Genomic DNA, 6,772 nt, shown 5'->3' with positions numbered 1-6,772 from the left:
GAATTTTATATCGTTTCAAAGATTATTCAACTTTCCACACAATGAAAAGTCAAAATATTGAAAATTAAACATGTATAAAAGTGTATTCATCTTTAAAGAAAGTCTTTTACATTTTTGGGATGAATTTAAGCTAGGTGAAATTACGGGGTATTACATAACGTCACCTAGGTTCTACCAAAAGCCTTGAACAGTGTTAAAGTCAGTCATAATGGTCATACTACATTTTTCATTGACAAGTATTTTCTCTATTCTTTGCCTTTGCCAAGTCCCATCCAAAATCAACTAAATCTGCCTGTAGGATTTTTCTTACCTTTCTTATAAAAAAATCTAGCAGCAAGGTTTGGTTGATAAATATAGATGACTTCTTTTATAGCTTTCGGACATTCAATAGTGAAAAAATACACAGAAAGAGAAAGAAAAATAGAACCCAAAGAAGGAGTGAAGTAGTTATGATAGTTTTGTTAATGCAATAAAAGGAAAGAAAAATTAAAACTTAGTAATGAGAATTGAAAATAGGAACTAAAGTGTAAAGTTATAAGTTTAATAATAATAATAATAAAAGACATTCAAACCAATCCATTACCTGAAAACTTCTTCATACAGGGATTACATGTTTAATATTTAACAAAATAGATCTGACGTTACTGTTGGCGATCTCGACGACCAAAATGTCATCTACTTGGATACCCACAGCACGAATGAAAAAGTTCCAGCCATCATATATCCTTCGGGAATTCAGATGGCAGTAGAACACTTTAGCCATATAAGTTTTTCTATTACCACAATGACGAATGGTTACCGGTATGGCATAATACCCCGAACTTTCCTTGAGCCTAATTTCATCTTGATAAGATTGAGGAATGACTTCTAAAGTGAGTAATATTTAAATTATATATAATTCTCCTAATTTTGCCTTTGTATTATGTGGAAGGTTGAATTATATTTCCAATGATATAAGATTTGCCCAAATCCGATGAACAGGCAAGAAGTTATGGCTAATTGAAGTTCCTGTCATAAAACACCATAATTCAAACCCTTAGAGCATCGCGGAGGGGAGTAATATCCTAATTGTCAGTTCCAGTAGCCTAGCACGATTCTGGCACGTCGCGCTGAAGTTTCATGTCCCAACCAGTGGGACAATGCGATGGCTCTGCATTGCAATGACCCTCAAATTTCCATTCATCAATTTCTAGTGAGCCCCCGAGATAGTGGCACATCGTGGTGGCCCATAAAATCAGGCGCCTAGTTATATTTTCCAGTTTCATTCAAAAGTTAAAAAGGGCATTTTGGACTTTTTCCAAGCCACCTAAATCATCTAAATACCTGATTTAAGGTCATTACAAGTATCTTATACCATTTTCTTCTCAAAATCCCTCAACCAAAAACCCTAGTTCATCAAACTTCTCATCCAAAAAACTCAAGATTTCTCCATCAATTCTCCAACTTAAGTCAAGATTCCAAGTTCTTAATGCAAGAATTCCAAGAACCCTCATTCAAGTGTTCCAATAACATCTCGCAAGCAGGTTATTCAGCCATGTTTATCAATCTAAGGTATGTGGGGCTTGAACAAGAACACTCTTTTCAAAAATAACAACAAATGTATTTGTGGTAACATAATAGAAAAAAATAAAAAATAACGACACCAAGGATTTTATGTGAAAGTCCTTTTAAATAAGGGAAAAAACCACGGACCAAGAGGAGAAACTAATACTACTATTGTAAGAAATTTTACACCATATTCACAAGTACAAAACTCAAAGTGACTGCTACATACTCAAAAGAAATAACCCTTTTTTGACTCCCATCTTACTAAAATATTGTTCACTCTAATTTTTTCTTCACAGACTATTTTTTATCATAATCTATAAAATACCTCATTGTTCTATATATATTGTTTTTCTCTCTATTTGGTAAATCTAACAAATGAGCTGAGGAGCTCCTTTTATAGGAAAAATTTTCCCCTATTTATCACAATTTATAAAATTTTCCCCTATTCACATCACTGAAATAATATTTCAAAGTGTTCAAAGTGAAAACATTTAAACCCATTTCTACCAACTAGAAAATCTTATTGTCTGACATTTTATCTTGACAACTTTTCCACCCTTGCGACCAATAAGGAAAATTAAGACATGGAATGAACTCCACAAATCTCCCCCTTCAGTCTCATGCATCTGAAGGAGGTATCCTTGTCTTCTTAGAGAGAACTCATGCCGATAAGTTCTTTGCATAATTTGAACTTGTCTTTTGTCACCATCATTGTTGACTTATCTATATGATTTTCAGTGGTGTGAATTTTGTTGATGTGGAACTATTCATTCTCCACTTGTTCATGAATCCAATGGTACCTCACATCAATGTATTTTGTTCTTGCATGGTACATGGATTTATTGCTCAAGTCTATTTCACTTTGACTGTTAGAATAGACAACACACTCTATTTGGTGTGATTCAAGTTCTTGAAGGAACCACTTAAGCCATATCATTTCCCGTCAGCTTCAGTAGTTGTAAATAATCAGCTTCAGTTGTAGATAGTGTGACACACTTCTACGACTTTGGCTTCCATGATATAGCTCTCCCTAAAAATATAAACAAAAATTTAGTAGTATATTTTTTGTTATCAAGGTCACTTATCATATCAGTATATGTATAGCCTTTCAAGATTGAATCTATAATACCCCATACTTTTCCTAGAATATTTCATCTCAAGAATGTCTAGTATTAGATTCTAAATTTAATGATGGTTAATCCATGATGAATTTTTAAGATTTTCACTTTTTGTCATATGGGAAATTCAATAATCTTTCCATCAATATAAGATTCGCCCAAATCCGATAACCGAGTCAGAAGTTACGACTATTTTAAGTTCTCATCGCAAAACACTGCCATATTAGTCAGTGGTGCACCACACCACAAGAGGAAATAAAATTTTTAAAATTCTAGAATGGGTCGGTGATTATGGTGCATCGCAGCTAGGGCCTAAATTTAGAATTGTCCTTTTCTAGTGTCTTACCACGATTTGCTCCGCATTGTGCCAAAGTTTCAGGTCACAAAAGAAGGGGCAATATTATGGCTCCACGTCAATCCATCCCTCAGTTTCCTAATTGTCAAAATCCAGTGACACGGTGCGATAGCGCCATATTGTGCTAGGGTCCCAGTTTGAGAAAATTTACTGAAATTAAATGACGCGTTCAGGGTTAAAAGGGTCAACTTTCCACCCCTATTTAAGCCGTTTAACATGTGATTCAGCCACACTTCACCCAAAATACACTCTCTTCTCTCAAAAACCTCTTAAGAATATACTAGGGTTTTCATAGAAGATGCAATTCCAAGAAAGTTTCCCCATCAATCTTTACGAAATCACGAACTAAGGTATGTGTAGTGTTCATTCATGGACTCTTTTCATCCATAAAGCCCATGAATATCTTTTCTAAGTTTAAGTTTATGGATTTCTTTATGAATTCCACATTGTGTTAGTTTTGTTTATGTTGAGAATGATCAATTGAATTCAAATCCATGTTGGGTAATCAATTTTATGTGGAATTGATTTGTATAGATTTATATTCATATGGACCTATGAATAAACCCTAGGATGATGAAATTAGAAATGAATGAGGATGATTAATTATTCTATAATGTTGTCCATATATGATATGCCTACCATGTGTTTGATTAAATTCCTAGATGAAGGAACAATGCCCAACTAGTATGATGTCATGAAATCCCTATGTATGTACAAGTTATGCCTATCACATGTTTTGATGGAATGCTTCTATAAATGTATTATGGATTATGATGTTAGTTATATGTGCTTGGTCAGTTTCCTTCCATCGAGTCCTGGGGGTACTTGTACCTGAAATCTTAGTTGTGTGCCTAAAGCCTTGTCATGTTTCCACGATACTCTCATTCAAGCTATGAATCCTTAGACTTCAAACAGTCTTACGACTCAAAAAATTTCCATGATCTTATGAACTCAGTCATTTTTCATATATCAGTAATATTCTATTAGTCAACAAAATTCAATAACTTAGTCCATGTTTAATTTAGTAAATTATGTTCAGTATCTAATCAGATGGGAGTAGAAATTAGCATCGAGAGAACCCAAGGATGGGAAATCAACTGTTATGTGAGGGTGTGATTCTTAGAAGAAATCCTTGCATTCCTGAACTTTGTATTAAGAATAGGTTGAGACATCGTAGCCTGTTATATGAGGGTAGATAAGGTGGATTAGCCTGCTATATGAGGGTTCCCACTATTCTCATTAGAGTTATCTATTATATTAGGGTCACTCTCATATTGTCCTTACCTGTGGTGTGGTATTAACACCCTTCTAATCAGGGAATAGATTAGACCCCAATTCAAATATAATGCATCATTTGGGGCATGTCGGTTAGATGACTACCTCCCACAGTCTCTGTACAGTCTTAGTAAAAGAACTCAAATAGTTCTTCCGAATCAAGGTCTATCAGATACAGTCAACTCAGACATAGTATGGAACTCAAATAGTTCCACCAGATTCAGGACTATTAGATATAATCACTCGTGTTATCAATTTTATCAGTTATCAGTATGTCATGTTTCAGTATTCAGATTCAGTACTCATGTTATCATAATGTCAGATATAGTTACTATGTATGCATGCATGTATTCTCACATTTATATTAGTGAGTTAGCCAGTTTTGTTCATGCATATAAACCCCATGCATTCATCCTACCCCATATGTCTACCACTACATTCAAAGTACTGACGCATTTGCGCTATGATGTCTTATAATAGAAGCTCCAGATCAGTAGTAGATTCTAATTTTAGCAGTCAGAGTTTAATGTGAGTCCTCATCATTCGAGGAGATGATTATTTGTCTATTATCTCATTAATTATTTTTTTTGTTGGACTTAGTTGGGGACATGTCCCATCAACTCCTTACTCAGACAGTTCAGCCAGTTAGAGTCTTTCTAGACGATCATGTTTTAAACTTCAATATGTTCATCTTGTTTATGGGTATTCTATTACCCTACACAGATCTTATATTATTTAGATTACTTTAGTTATGTGAAATTTATGTCCTTTTAGTTCATGTTTCCGTATTATTCAGTATTTTATGCAGTATACGTTTACAGATATCAATCATGGGTTAGCTTGTGGTCCTTAGGGGTCATGAACACCATGTAGGATTTCGGGTACCATATTCGGGGCGTTACAAACTTAGTATCATAGCCTAAGGTTCAATAGAGTCCTAGGAAGTCTGAAAGACGCATTTAGTAGAGTCTTGTACATGGGTATGTTGCGTGTCACATTTGTATACAAGAGGCTATAAGATATTTTAGGAACAATTTCCCTTCTTTTGGTATTCATGTCGTGCCAGTGAGCGTAATCTCAAGTCAATTTGTCAGTCTAATCCGTATCTCTCTTTTTTCTATAGAACATGCCTTCTAAAAGAAGAAACAGAGATCAATCAGCCCCCTAGCCCGAAGATCCTTTGGGCGATCATGTTTCTCATACGGAGTTCTGAGCTGCATTCACTACTCTTGCTAACTCAGTTTCTACTCATAACGAACGACCAGCTATCGTTCCAGCCAATCTAGTGGCCAATTCAGCTGCAGCCAAGATTCGGGATATCACCCAAATAAATCCTCCATCCCTTCTTGGGTCTCAGACAGATGAGGACCCTCTTGAATTCCAAAATAAGGTTCAGAAGGTGATAGACATCATGGGGGTGACTACTGTTGAGAGAGCTAAGCTAGCTGCATATCAATTGTAGGATGTTACTCACACTTGGTTCAAGCAGAAGATGTTAGAGAGGGCAGATAATGCAGGGCCAGTTGAGTGGGAGGAGTTTGCGTCTGTTTTCCTCGATAAATTATTTCCCCTAGAGCTTAGGAAAGTTAAGGTGTTAGAATTCATTAACCTTAGGCAGGGCAATATGACTTTGAAAGAGTATTATTTTAAGTTTACTCAATTACCTAGATATGCCCCTCATGTGGTTGCATGTAGCAGGGCAAGGATGAGTAAGTTCATTTCAGGGGTGAATGATAGCATAGTTAATGAGTGCAGATCCGCCATGCTGAATAGTGACAGGAATTTAGCAAGGCTTATGACTCATGCTCATTAGATTGAGGAGCAAAAGATTAAGATGAGGGAGAAGAGAATTAAGAGAGCGAAGATAGATATTTTCAACTTTGCTCAGCCTAAGTCAAAATGAGGAAACCATTCTCAGTTTCTTCCTAAGTCATCAGTTCCATCTCCTTCTATAGCTAGTTCTCCAGTTCCTAAGTTCAGAGTGGGTAACAAAGATAGAGCTCCAGGCTCTAAGTCCCAAGGCAGTATTAGCAGTTCCTGTACCTATCCTCTTTGCCAGACTTGTGTCAAGCACCATCGTGGTATTTGTAGAGCTGGCAGTGGTATTCTTTTTGGATGTGCCAAGCCAGGCCACAGAGTTAGAGATTGTGCTCATCCAGGTCTTCAAAGTCAACAGAATCTGTCCTCAGCTCAGTTCGGTCGCCCAAATCAACAGGGTGCCACCTCCAGTGCTATTATTGGGCAACACCCAAATCATCTCTATGTTCTTTAGTCCCAACAGGATCAGAAAAATTCTCCTGATATGGTTACTAGTATGTTACAGATCCTTCATGTGCATGTTTACGCATTGCTAGATTCAGGAGCTTCTTTTTCTTTTATCACTTCTTATATAGCGGTTTATTTAAGAGTCAGTCCCAAAATTCTAGCAGATCCCTTTTTAGTCTCTACCCCATTGGTTAAAACTATGACAGCCCGG

The sequence above is a fragment of the Capsicum annuum genome, chromosome 12 (assembly GCF_002878395.1).
Source record: "Capsicum annuum cultivar UCD-10X-F1 chromosome 12, UCD10Xv1.1, whole genome shotgun sequence".
Taxonomy (NCBI): Eukaryota; Viridiplantae; Streptophyta; class Magnoliopsida; order Solanales; family Solanaceae; genus Capsicum; species Capsicum annuum.
Note: the sequence above shows the minus strand (reverse complement) of the source record.